We start from the raw sequence: 11,586 nt of genomic DNA, 5'->3' as shown, positions 1-11,586 counted from the left end.
CCGTGGGCACAGCTGGGACCCCGTGGCGGGGAATCGGGGCAGCAGGGGCCAGGGAGACTGGAGTCCCCGGTGAGCTTAGCAGAGCTATTCTGAAGTCAGTGTATTGGGCTGCCAGGGCGGCTCCCCCACGCTTGCTTGTGACCCGGTTAGGCCTGGGTGCAGGGAGATGAAGGAGGCTGGGTGGGGGTGGCTGCGTCAGCAGAAGGAAGCCCGAGAAAAGGCAGAGTCAGCGGACTCCTGAGGGGGAGGGGGCAGGGGAGGGGAGGAGGGAGCAGGACGGCGACTCCAGTTTCCAGACTGGAAAATTAATGCGGGGACGCTAGCTAATTGCCCTCACACATGACTTAAGCAGCCTAATTAAATGGCATCTTCTTAAGCAGCTCCATGAGGCGTGAGGCTGAGGCCAGGGATTTCAGACCCTGCTGGCGCGGAGATCGGGGGTAAATCGTGCCCTCTCGCTCCTCTCCTTCTGCGCCTGTGACTGGGCCCGGATAGTGCCATCTGGACCGACGGGGCCAAGGAGAAAAGGAGAAAACCCTCGGGGTTGGAAGAAGAAAGCCTCCTAGGTCAGCCACTGGCCGGCCCAGCCCCCCCATCCACCCCACCCCCCCACCCCCAGGCCCCCCCATTCTCGACATCGGGGAGCAGGGGCTGCACCCTCCTGCCTGGAAGGGCCCCGCTCACTCTCCTTGCAGCCCACGCCAGGCCTTTCTGCTCCGTTTGGTGTGATGCCCGCTTGTCCCTATGACTTCTCACATGCTTCTCCGGATCCGGTGACCCAGCCCCCTGCTGAACTGCCCCCCCCCAACTCCACAGTTTATTCCCAGTCTCCCGGGTCCCCGTGATTCTGTGTCTCTTCATGCTCACTGCCTGCCTGCCCACCCCCCACCAAAACACCACCAAAAAAGGAGGTGGGGGGGAAGCAACAGGCCCCACGGACCAGGGGTGAAGGTCTGAGCCAGGAGAGCAGAGGGAGGAGGGAGGTGGCCCTCCGCCCGCCCCCACCCCGGGAGGAGTGAGACCACACTGCCGGCCCAGGCTGCAGGCCTTCTCGCCCCCATCCCTCCCCATCTCCCTCCCGCCTGCTGCTCGGGCCTTTTCCTGCCATATTTGGGAAGCTTCATTCAGGACGCCTTAAAGATCTCATCTCACAGTTTCTGAGGTTTGGGAGGATGCTATCAGTGGGGCTCGAACACAATTGCCTTTTGCATCTCTTCCCCGGTGCTTTACACAGATATATAAAGTACCCAACTAAGCCGTTAGAAATAACTCAAGAGGACCGTGACAGTTACCATCCTCGAGTGGCCCGCCTGAAGTCTGGGGGGGCGAGCTGCCCTGCGGGGTGATGTGGGGCTGGGCCTGGAATGTACTCTCTGACCCGCAGCCATCAGGGGCTGCTGGCACCTGCGCCTGCATTTCACACACCTCCCAAGGGGCCCCAAGGCCCAGACGTGAGGAACTTGCAAGGGCTGGGTCTGGGCCGAGGCCTTTCCGGGTCACGGTGGCTGGGAGAACGGGCCTCCCGGCATGAAACGCGCTAAGCTGGAGGTCTGTGCGGCCGCGGAGGGGGTGGCGGCGGGGTGGCAGGCGTAGCTAAAGGCTTCCTGGGAACAATGAGCCGGCCTGCTTTCACCTGTTGTCCTCTGGCCTGACAGCTGCGGGAGATGAATGAGCGGGGCCAGCGGCGAAGGGGAGGCCTGCTCCAGCCCCTGTGTGGCCTGAGCAGGCCCACGCCGTTGCAGACAGATCCTCGGAGGTGGCCAAGCCTCGGGCTGCTGCGTCCTGGTGCAGGACTCACAGCCTCCAAACCCCTGATGCCCCCAAGGCCTGGCAGCGTCTGCTGACTCGCCCCCGAGCTCCTTCTGGTCATACCTCGAGGAAGACGCCTCCCATTCTCATCCTCATGTAAGTGGATCTCTGGGGGCCAGGTCTGCCCCAGGAGCCCCTCCTGGGCACACGGGTGACAACTGCCACTGGGCCACCCAGGAGTTGCCCAGCTGACCCGTGGCAAACAAGCCTCTTTGGCCTTTGCCTGCATATCTTAAGCCGCTCACACTCACGGGGTCTCACCCCTGATGTTGGGAGCTCTTCTTCTTTGTCACAATTGCCCAACTTCAGCTGGGACATCTTGTCTCATAGAGTCTCAGAACTCAGGTAGGATGATCTTGATGCAGCTCCAAAGTGACGGCACTCTGCCTTTATTTCTTGATGCTTGAAGATATATATATATACTCTTGTATTATTATTATTATTAATTGTATTATTATATTATATTGCTATATAGCCAAGCTAGGCCATTAGAAATTATTTAAGTGCTAAAATCCTAACAGTCCAGACAAGATTAGCTTGGCCCCTACATGAGGATGACACACAAATTCATGAAGGGTTCCATAGTTTTGGATGTGCTAACTAATCTTATTGTGGTAATCATTTTGCAATAGATACACATATTTTGCAATATATATATATATACATTGCAATATAATATAATAATACAATTATATTGCTATATATACATATATATACACATCTATAAATCTCTACTTTGTGCACCTTAAATTTACACAATATTATTCGACAGTTATGTCTCCAGAAAGCTGGGGGTGGAGGGGAAAACAGAGAAAGAGAAAGGACTCAAGAGGTAAATGACAAAATTGCCCCTTTCAGGTGGCTTGCTTGAGGCTTTGGAGAGGCGAGCTGGTGAACGGAGCTGACCTGTGGCAGGGCAGCACCAGGACAAGGTAGCGTGCAGTGGCCACAGAGCTGCAGAAGTGAGGAGCAAGGAGGGAGAAGTCACCCAGCCCGGGCTCAGGGCAGTCAGAGTGTCACATGGATGCGATCACATTATTCCGGGGTAGGTGCTGATATCAGGGCCAGAAACCAAGAGGTAGGAGTCTTGCTTTGGAAGAGGAGCGAGTTGGCCTGCCCAAATCCCCACAGGAGGGAGGAAGAACCAGCACAGGTCTGTCTCTGGGGGCGATGGGAAGCCCCTCTTGAGAAACTCCCGTCTGGCTCTATCTCGCATAAATTATCCATTAAATGGGATTACGATTTTTTTCTCATTCCCAAAATAATTTGTGTGTATCTGTGGTTGAAAATTTAGCATCTACAGGGCAGCCCTGGTGGCTCAGTGGTTTAGCGCCGCCTACAGCCCAGGACGTGATCCTGGAGACCCGGGATGGAGTCCCACGTTGGGCTCCCTGCATGGAGCCTGCTTCTCCCCCTGCCTGTGTCTCTGCCTCTCTCTCTCTCTCTCTCCTCTCTATGTATTCTAATGAATAAATAAATAAAATCTTTAAAAAAAGAAAAGAAAATTTAGCATCTACAAACAAGCAAGTGAAAGAAAATGTAAATCACGTATATTCTCACCCACCCACCGCAACACTTAGCCCTGCCAGTGTTTTTTCTCTGCAAAAGCATAGTCTTGCCAAATGACCATTTGTTAAATAGAGCACTGATTTAGGGTATGCTTATCTTAGATTACGCTATCGTTGCATGCGTTCCAAGGCGGCTCAGTGACAGGGGAGACCCCTAGAAAGAGCCACCCTTTGGGAGGGATGACGGTCGGTCACTTGTCACACCATCCCTTGGATTTACCATCAACCTGGACGTCTTTGCACAAGGTAAAGGCAAGTCCCTCTGCCTCCCATTTCCCCGCCCCCATACAGGTCACCCATGTTCCCGTCCCATCTCCCCTTCGCTTTCCCTGGTGCACATCTGTGCGGAGGGTGAGGCATATTCAAACTACACCAAGTTCACCTCCCTGGCTCTCCTCTAACCTCTTTGGCCCAAGAATAGTGACCCCAGAGGGGCAGGAAGATGTAGAGAAATAGCCATGTGTACCCAGATGTGGCCCCGACCTTAAGGAAACGCCTGCCATGGGAGGGCCGGGGCGCAGATTAAACACAGACCCAGGTCATGTGATTGAGTGCGCTCCTGGCCTTGCGTAATGGAAGCTGGAGAGGGATTGAGAAAGACTCTGGTCCTTGTCCCCCGGCCACTTCCAAGCCACAGATGAGGAACCTGGTTCCAGAAAGGGACTTAGTCAAAGGCCTCTTGCAAAGCCCCGAGATGTCTGTTTCCGAGCCTCGTAGGATTTCTTGGTGGCCTTTGTGCCTCTGGTTGAGTACAGACGCATCAGGCACGTTCTTGGCGAGTTCGTGGTAAATCACAGTGACTCACAGCACCTTCCTCCAAAAGGCGACATCGCCCGGAGCCTGTTAGAGGAGCCAGGACCTTCTCTCACCCCAAAGGGTTAAGTGGGGGCCAGTGATGTAAGTGCCAATCCCACCGGCTTTGGACAGGAAAAGAACGCTGGGGCTGTTTTTCTTCTCTGAAAGCCAATCCCAGTGGAGTCGCTGGGGTTTTTAAAACCAAATGTCTTTACAGCTTGAAATGAATAACCATGACCTCAGCCGTCACACACGCAGTCCCCTGCTGCTATACATTTAGCATCGCCTCGCTCCGGGCGTCCTGCAAATAACCCACGTCTGTGGAGCACATGTGGGCAGGACGAGCCGCCGTCAGGAACGGTTTGGGTTGGGAGGCCCGAGACGTAGCCCTGGGAACGTTACCGTCATCTGCTAGCCATTTCCCACTCCCATTAAAGCCAGACGCTGGATCCGCCAGCGCTGTTGCAGACTGTCACGAGGGATTCCTTTTTATTGCTTCGACGCGGGGCTCTGAACCACATCAATTACAACCCTTGTGTTACCCGTGGGGGGGTGTGAAATGAAATGATGACAGTCTCGTTGTGGTGCAACGGTCCCCAGATCGGATGGAGACTGAGTCCCACGTTCCCTGAGAACAGAGGAGGGAGAGATCTGGATTCTGGGCTCCGGAGACACATCAAGCCCCCCCAGGCACGCAGGACTGAGCTGCACCAGCAGCTCCCCGCATCAGGAGGCTGCGGTCACACATGACTCAATGGGGACGGGCTTGGCACTCCGCGTCCCGAACCTAACGCAGCATTCCCACAGTCACAGAAGCAACATGCTGTTGTTTATTATTATTCTTCACGGCGTATGAAAAGCGTAGCTGTATTAACTTAGCCTCGTGGAGACTGGGAGACACCCAGTGGGCCAACCACAGAGGTTCCTCCCTGAATTTGCTCTGTGACCTTGGTGGTGGCTCCATGACCTTGGTGTTGCAGGCATTGAATCTCAGTTTCCTCGGTTGTCGGTTGTCGGATTAAGGGTTTAGATGATCCGGATGTCCTCCCCCCACCCCACGCCCATCTCTAACTCTGTAGGACTCTAAGCACCTTTATGAGAGACGGGAATAAAATTATCAGGCTGTAAAGTCGCTGGTGACTTGAGAGATTGTCGTAGGGTCAGCAGCAGCAAGCAGGGTGGACCACACGCCACCCAGGGCGTCTGGGACAGTCCACCCAGACCGCTGCAGCTGCAGGGACAAGAATCCAGACGCAGGGTGGAAATTAGATCCCAAACCACAGATTCTTCCAAACGAAGGCCTCCAAAGAGCTGCCTTAGGGTGCAATATGGTCTCTAGCCTTTGCGGGAACGCCTCCTCCCACCCCCACACCCCTCCAGGACAAGAGGAGAGGTTGGGCCTTGGAAGAGGAACCTTGAACAGTGCACGGACAAAAGCTTTGTCCGCAGGGAACTTCTCCAGCTCACAGTAGGGGCCTGACTCAGGGAGGTGGGTGGGGCGTTGACACTCTCCCCCACCCACCCCCCCCCCCCCCCCCCCCCCCCCCCCCCCCCGGGAGGCTCACCAGCCCTGACAGTCCCATCAAATCCTGGGGAAAAAAAGGAAGTGTGTAGCCAGGAGCTTGCAAACTGTCTTCTGTCTTGCTCTCTTTTGTTTTCTGAGCACAAGTGATGGATGCCCTGCGAGGAAGGTCAGTCCGATAAGTCATTTCCTCCTCTGGAGGCACTTGACTCACCTCTGATTCACCTCACACGAGTCTGCTCAGAACCAGACAGCGCGGGCTTTTTCCTGAGCTGTAATCTGGCGAGTGCTTGACTGGAGCCCCCACACATCGCATAGCGTGTGCAGGAGGCCTGGGGCTGGGGGCTGGGGGCTGGGGGCTCCGTCCTCATCCTGCTTCTCTGCTCCCACTTTGGGGCAGTGGGCGGGGGGCAGGGGCTGAGAGGGTACACCCGGAATGAATCCCCCTCATCTTCAGTTTCCACTCCAAGGGACAGGAGGGTGAGGCAGCCCAGCTGCCCAGGAGTGTGGTGTCAGCCACAGGGTCCAGTGGAGACCAGACCCCACAGCCTGGCACTATAAGTTCAACAGCGGCTCTCATCGGGGCTTGCCACGCACCCAGCCATGAACAGCACAGCCTGAGAAAAATGCAAAGGGGGGCACCTGGGTGGCTCAGCAGTTGAGCATCTGCGATTGGCTCAGGTCATGACCCCGGGGTCCTGGGATCGAGTCCCGCATCGGGCTCCCTGCATGGAGCCTGCTTCTCCCTCTGCCTCTCTGGGTGTGTGTGTGTGTGTGTGTGTGTGTGTGTGTGTGTGTCTAATGAATAAATAAATAAAAATAAAATAAAAGAAAGAAAGAAAGAAAGAAAGAAAGAAAGAAAGAAAGAAGAAAAGAAAAGAAAGAAAGATGGATGCAAAAGGCATCCCACTTAAAAATATATGAATTGTCCACCAACCACATTTCTTCCAGACTTACCTCCGAGGCTTGGTGGAGGGAATTGCAGCTGCAGCCTAGAAGAGACAAAGAAGACTCTCGATCCCGTGCCTTTTTCCTCTGCTGTCCAGTTGTGGACACGCGTGTCTCTCTCCCACACGGGCAACGAGCAGTGACCGTGCTGAGCAGCCCATCAGGCTGGGCCACTGGCGTGAGGACTCAGCTAGGGGAGCAGGTGGTGACTCCACCAGCATCCCACAGGGGACGCTGTCCTTCCACACGGATGCCAACGACAGCTCTATCCATTCCCACGGCGGGGGGGGGGGGGGGGGGCGTGAATAATGACTGAGGGTCTACAGAATGGACCCGCGGCGGCGGGGGTGGGGGGGGCCTGCCCACAGCATGGCCTGAACGGGCCCACAGCTCCATCCCACTGCCAGGGGGCTGCTTTCCTGGACACGCTGAACTCACGGCTAATGCCACGGGGAAGTCTTGGCAGATGGGTACCTGGAGGACTGAAGTGCCGGAGAGGAACCGTTGGGGAGGGTGGGGGTCTCTGCAGATTTGCCCATCTCTGATGGGCCCCGGCAGGGCTGTGTTGGGGGGACCCAGGGACCGCGCAGAAGCACCTGGGCACTGAGGACAACCCAGGAGCAGACTTCTCTGTACGTATATCTGTGGCGTGATCCAAGGGGAAGGAGTGGCTGGGGGCGTGGTGGGAAGGGGACCTGGGGGCGCCTCTCAGCCTTCCACTTTGCATCGAGAGACCCCTGAGGCAGCTGGGGAAGAGGGGCCGTGTGCATGTGTAAACTCTGGAGGGCTTCCCTTCCTGAATTTTCCCCTTTCCCCATTCGAACTTTGTGCCTCAGTATCCCTGGGGGAGAGTAGCACGACTATGACTAGCTCCCTAAGTCTATCACATCAGGATGTCGCACACCGTAGCGTACACAATGTTACGTAGCAATTAGACCTCAATAAAGCCGGAAAAAAATTTTCAAAGAATATTAATAGCAACATTTATTGGGCACTTAGGGTGTGCAGGCACATTTATTGTTAACCTACTTAACCCAAGGGAGAGGCACAAATCAGAAATACCCTGCACGATGCTCTGGCTTTTGTTGGGAGTTTCAGAGAACGTCTTGAGAAACGTGCAGGAAGGATTTGCCCTCGACAGAGGGCTCATCTGGCCTGGAAGGAAGGAAGCAAGGGGGAGAGAGTGAGAATGAGGAAGAAGAGCTGTGGTTTTGGGGCGGGAGAGGGGGGTACTACGCCCAAGGTCTTGGCTCTTCTGAGGGAGAGAGGTAGATGGAAACAGGCAAGAATCCTCCTGCCCCTGGGAGCGCCTGGGGGGCTTCATGGTTGAGCATCTGCCTTTGGCTCAGGGCGTGATCCTGGGGTCCTGGGATCGAGTCCCGCATCGGGCTTCCTGCAGGGAGCCTGCTTCTCCCTCTGCCTGTGTCTCTGCCTCTCTCTGTGTGTCTCTCATGAATAAGTAAATAAAATCATTTAAAAAAAAAAGAAAAAGAAAAAGAATCCCCCTGCCCCGAGCCTGCCATGGAAGCCCGGAGCTAGAGCAGTTATTGGGTTGGACAGTGCGTGTCTAAGCTGCATCCATGTAGACTGAGCCTCAAGGGCCCCCGCACGGCCCCCCAAAGCTTTGTGCGCTGCACGAGACCCCAAGAACATGCCACAGTCTTTGGACGGGGGAGGCCCAGGAAGGGCTGAGGTTGTTTCCCAGCATTCTGGCAGAGGGTGGGACTGAACTCAGATAATAGGCTGGTAAGAAAAATAAAAATTGATTCTGTTTCGTTTGTAACCAAGTTTTTGGACGGAGATCACAGGTGATGCATTTGTCTTTAAATTCCCAGCTGCACACCTGCTAGTTCTTCAGGGGATGTTCTTGGAATGAGTGAACGAGCCACGTTAAAACCAAGTGTTATAGATGCGGCAAATACACTATGGCATAGATTGCTGGTTCTCGGTCGTGTACACGGACCCCTGTGGGTGTCCCGGATATTTTCATAATAATCCAAAGACATGAATGAAGTTGCCCTTTTCAGTCTCATCCTCTCATAGTGGGGGATTCTGGACGCAGCGCAATAGGTGATATGGCAACTGATCAAATGTAGAAGCAGATCCAACAATCTCACTGTCCTGCTAAGCCAGACATTAAAAACCATTTGCAAAAAAGGGCATAACACCAGCCTTTTTTTTTTTTAAGATTTTTATTTATTTATTCATGAGAGATACAGAGAGAGAGGCAGAGACACAGGCAGAGGGAGAAGCAGGCTCCATGCAGGGAGCCCTACATGGGACTCGATCCCGGGACTCCAAGATCAGGCCCTGAGCCAAAGGCAGGCGCTAAACTGCTGAGCCACCCAGGGACCCCCTAATGCCAGCCTTTTTGTTTAATTTTCTAGTTTTGGAAAATATAGCCATTCATCATTATTTTATGTTAACACACAACGGGTTCATTAACGTACTTTTAATGAATAAATCCTATTTTTACGATTACTCAGCTTTCATTTTTACCACGGGATATGTATCAGACACAACACATCTAAACAAAAGCTCCCGGGGATCCCCAATAATTTCTGAGAGCACAACGGGTCTGGAGAACAAATTGTTTGGGAACCGCCGTAACAGACGAAGAGCAGGAGGCAGGTCGGCGGGGAAGGAGGGCACACGTTCAGCCTCTGCAGACCCTTCTACCGAATGAAGACGCGGGACTAACGGGCGCCAGGGCTCCGTCCCTAACCATCTGTAACATCGCAAGCAGGGGTAGAGATGGAAACTCGATAAATTCAAGAGGGCCCTCGCTGAAATTCCGGCTCCTTTGAGTGCACCATGAGAATGCCACAGGAAGGGTTTTCTGGCTAAAAATAGTTGCCCTAAGCCCTGGGGGGTCAGAGGGTTCCTCCCAGAGCCAGGCCGGGGATGATGTCAGGGCCCGGGGTCCGCGGATGACTGTTCAGGAATCCACCATCCTTTTGTTCCTCCAGAAATGTCACCTCTAATCTCTGCCCGAGCCCAGAGCTCGGGGGCGTGTGTGTGTGCCCAAACTCCATCAAACGTTACAAGTAATCCGATTTAGGCTCTGACGTCCTTTCAGGGGAGCCTCCGAGGAGAAACAAAGTCCAGGCAACAACCCCCGCCCCCCCGCCTGCGTCCCCCACTCCAGGCTGTGGCCTCAGCAAGCAGGAGGCGGGCGGTGGTTCTGCATCCTTCCCTCTCCCCCACCCCCCACCCCCGCACCCCACACCCCGCCAGGGCTGGAGTCCACGCTTCTTTGTGGGGTTATTGGAAACCTGTTCTGAAGCTCTGTTATAAATACCCAATAATAAATAAACATGAGTTATTTCTGAAACGTACCCAGGAATAGCCAACCACCCAAATAGCCAAGGGTGTCCTTCGGATCCTGGGAAAAACAGAAACGTGGGTATGGTTTATTTTTCCATTGCCCAAAGCAGAACCATTGGTCGCATATGCCTAATTTTAGTTTTCTCCTTCCATTTTTTCAAAATCTTATCTTGTAGCCCGAGGGAAGAGGGAAGGTGGGGGGGGTGGGACAGCGCAAGTGCAGGGCCCCTGCGGAGTGGGGGGGGGGACCTGTTCTTCCTCTACAGCAATCTGCATGGCACGCAGACAGGCCACCCGGTCTAGGCTTTCCTGGCCCCTTGGCGCCGGTAGAGCCAAATGAGAAATAGCCAAGATACTGGGTGAGCCACAGAGGAACGTTGTGAACTCCCAAATCCCAAAAGAACCAGGGAAACAAAACAAAAACCAAGAGAAAGCTGGAAAGAAAGAAAGGAACCACTGAAGTCTGGAGAAACTCGAGACACCAGGGAAGGAGTTTGGGGCGAGCAAGGGGCCTGGGGTTACAAGAGCCTGGGGCCCTTGGAAATGGTCCTCGGCTGCACGGGCGAGCTGAACCCCACAAATATTGCTCGCATGCCCCTGTGTTCTCCCCACAAGGAGCAGCCAGCCAGCACCTTCTCTCCCTTGGCTGCAAGACTCAGTAACTCAGCTGGCTCACGAGTCATCTCTGGGATGCCAGGCAGCGTCTGCGCGCGGTGAGCGAGCTCTCCATCGCCTCCAGAAAAGTCTAGCAGAACAGGACGACGCCCCACGCAGCTGCAGCTCCTCCTGGGCCACAGCCTGGGCTGCCGGTACAAGGACCCCGAGTCCGGCCCAGCCACCTGCTCAGGAAGTGGAGCCTCAGAGCTGCCACGGGGCCATCCGAAGGCCACCTCTCTCCTCATCTGTGCTCGCTCCAGACCCCGTCCGACCTCGCCCAGCGCGGAGCACCTGGGCCTGTCTTCCTAACTTCAGCTGGGCTTTGGCTTCCCGGTGTCAGTGCTCCCCGAAGGACCTCACTGGGCTGGATCTTCATTTCTCTGCACACTGCGGATCCCACCTGAAGCGAAGCAGCTCCCAAACCACCCCCGCCTCTGAAGGAAAGGAGTTCTCGTACGTCAGTTCTGTGCTCTAAGCTCCCACCGTGCTACCACTGCCTCACCCACTGCACAGGTCAAGCATCTAGGGGTTGACACATGAGTCGCTCACAGGAAGTCCCCTCCCCGCCCAGCTGCTCCTAGCACTGGGGCTTAGACATAGAGACTTTGAGTCTTCCGGAAAAGAAATGAGACTCAAAGAGAGAAAGCATTCTATGTCTCGCCGAACACCTTTCTCCAGAGCTGCTGTCACGAATGACTCAATCCTGCACGGCAGCTAACCCGAAGGCCGCAGCAACAGCGTCCTCCCCACGGGCTTGGAGTGTGGGGTCAGGCAGGCTAAGCCTTGCAATAGATTATAATGATGATGAGATTGGATTCCCAAAAAAGGCACTGAAGCTGGGTGGAAAAGACAGAGGCTCCAGCTCAGGGTGTGACCCCAGGGTCCCAGGATCGAGTCCCACATCGGGCTCCCTGCATGGAGCCTGCTTCTCCCTCTGCCTGTGTCTCTGCCTCTCTCTGT

At 54.9% G+C, this 11,586-nt stretch overlaps 1 long non-coding RNA gene and 1 pseudogene across 1 annotated transcript; both read left to right on the top strand.

The window, feature by feature from the left end:
• Positions 1 to 1,157: 1,157 nt before the first annotated feature.
• Positions 1,158 to 3,360, top strand: LOC144313374 (uncharacterized). Its single transcript, XR_013379034.1, has 3 exons — positions 1,158 to 1,905; positions 2,668 to 2,962; positions 3,104 to 3,360. It is a non-coding gene; the product is annotated as an uncharacterized LOC144313374 (long non-coding RNA).
• On the top strand, positions 2,302 to 2,398 carry LOC144314999 (U6 spliceosomal RNA; annotated as a pseudogene).
• Positions 3,361 to 11,586: the final 8,226 nt, after the last annotated feature.

Source organism: Canis aureus, chromosome 5 (assembly GCF_053574225.1).
Source record: "Canis aureus isolate CA01 chromosome 5, VMU_Caureus_v.1.0, whole genome shotgun sequence".
Taxonomy (NCBI): domain Eukaryota; kingdom Metazoa; phylum Chordata; class Mammalia; order Carnivora; family Canidae; genus Canis; species Canis aureus.
The sequence above is the reverse complement of the archived record's forward strand: the minus strand, read 5'-3'. Positions and strand labels throughout refer to the sequence as shown.